Here is a 2,200-nt window from a genome sequence, read left to right on the forward strand (position 1 = left end):
GTAGGATTATAACTCTTTCTCCTGCCCTTGGGACTATTTTCCTCCTACAGGGTTGCCTTGCTCAGCCCTAAAAAGAGGGTTTGTTCCTGGTCTTACTGTACCTTGTTATTAACTGCTCTGTTAATATTCCTGGGAGGCCTGCTCTTTTCTGAAGTAAAATGGAGAAGGATTGGATCTGGTGAGGGGGGCGAGTGTGGGGGTCTAGGAGGAGCAGAAAAAGAGGAGACTATGGTCAAAATGTATTGTATAAGAGAAGCATAATTTTAAAAAAAATAATTAAAAAAAGATCAACCCGAAACATCTACCTAAAAATGGGTTCTCTCAAATGACAAAGCAAATTTTTTAACAACAAAAAAAGAGGGGAAAATAGAAGAAACCCATCCCTGTAGAGGAACTATCATGCAGTCCTCATTTGAAAACACATCCAAAGCTCCCTTTGGCAGCTCATATACTAAAATTGGAACAATACAGGAAATATTAGCATGGACCATGCTCAAGAATGACATGAAAATTTGTGAAATGTTCCATATTTTTCAACATCACACCAGTAAAATCTAGAGACCCTACAACAGCAAGACTTGAACAACCAAATATAAATGAAGCAGAAGAAAACGACCTAAAAAATAGCTTCAGGAGAATGTTTGAGACTCTGAAAGAGTAAATGAGAAATTCCCTCAAAGAAATGGAGGAAAACACAAACAAAAAATTGGAAGAAATCAACAAATCCCTTAAAGGAAACCAAGAAAACACAATCAAACATATGAAAGAAACTATTCAAGACTTGAAAACTGAAAGGAGACAATAAAGAAAACACAAGCCGAGGGAATTATAGAAACTGAAATCATGACAAAACAATCAAGAACCACAAATGCAAACATAAACAGCAGAATACAAGAGATGGAAGAGAGAATCTCAAACACTGAAGATACAATAGAGGAAATAGACTCATCAGTCAAAGAAAACATTAAATCTAACAAAAGCGTCACACAAAATATCCAGGAAATATGGGATACTGTGAAAAGACCAAACCTAAGAATAATAGGTATAAAAGGAGGAGAAGAAGTTCAACTCAAAAGAACATAAAATATATTTAACAAAATCATGGAAGAAAATTTTCCCAACCTAAAGAAAAATATGCCTATGAAGATATAAGAAGCATAAAGAACACCAAATAGACTGGATCCAAAAAAAATAAGTCCTCTTACCACATAATAATCAAAACTCTAAAGATACAGAATAAAGAATGAATATTAAGAGCTGCAAAAGAAAAAGGCCAAATAACCTATAAAGGCAGACCTATCAGAATTACACCTGACTTCTCATTGGAGACAATAAAAGCCAGAAAGTCATGGTCAAGCATTATGCAGACATTAAGAGGACACAAATGCCAGCTCAGACTACTATAACTAGCAAAACTTTCAAGATCAAAAACATTCATGACAACTTATGTAGGAGAGGTTGTTGAATAAAGGAAACACTCCGGCATTGCTGGTAGGAGTGCAAGCTGGAACAGCCCCTTAGAGTATCAGTGTGGTGATTTCTCAGAAAATTAGGAAACAACCTTCCTCAAGACTCAGTAATACCACTTTTAGGTATATATTTATAAAATGCTCAACCATGCCACAAGGGCATGTGTTCAACTATGTTCGTAGCAGTATTGTTTGTCATAGCCAGAAGCTAAAAACAACCTACATGCCCTTCAACCGAGAAATGGATAAGGAAAATGTGGTACATTTACATAATTGAGTACTACACAACAGAAAAAAATAGCATCTTGAAATTTGCAGGCAAGTGGATGGAGCTAGAAAACATCATTTTGAGTGAGGTAACCCAGATCCAGAAAGACAATTGTCATATGTAATTACTCGTAAGTTTTTTTTAACATAAAACAATGAAAATCAGCCTACAAATCACAATCCCAGAGAACCTAAACAATGAGAACTCTAAGAGAGAGATACATAAATCTAATCTACATAGAAAGTAGAAACAGACAAGATCTCCTTGGTCAACTGGAAGCATGGGGACCTTGGGAGAGGGTTGAAGGGGAGGGGAGAGACAAGGAGGGGAGCAAGAAAAAAAAGTAGAGCTCAATAAAAATCAATAAAAAAAAGAAAACACATCCAACCCAAACTTGTCTCTGATTTTATCTAAACTCTATCTTTGAGGGTCAGAGCCAGCAACTATTCACTTAATTTATTAA

General features: G+C 35.8%; 1 non-coding gene across 1 annotated transcript; it reads left to right on the forward strand.

The window, feature by feature from the left end:
- The first annotated feature begins 427 nt into the window (after positions 1 to 427).
- LOC125412153 (U6 spliceosomal RNA) lies at positions 428 to 534 on the forward strand. The gene has a single exon (XR_007235503.1). It is a non-coding gene; the product is annotated as a U6 spliceosomal RNA (small nuclear RNA).
- The last annotated feature ends 1,666 nt before the right edge of the window (positions 535 to 2,200 follow it).

Source organism: Myodes glareolus, chromosome 20 (genome assembly GCF_982192425.1).
Source record: "Myodes glareolus chromosome 20, mMyoGla1.1, whole genome shotgun sequence".
NCBI lineage: Eukaryota > Metazoa > Chordata > Mammalia > Rodentia > Cricetidae > Myodes > Myodes glareolus.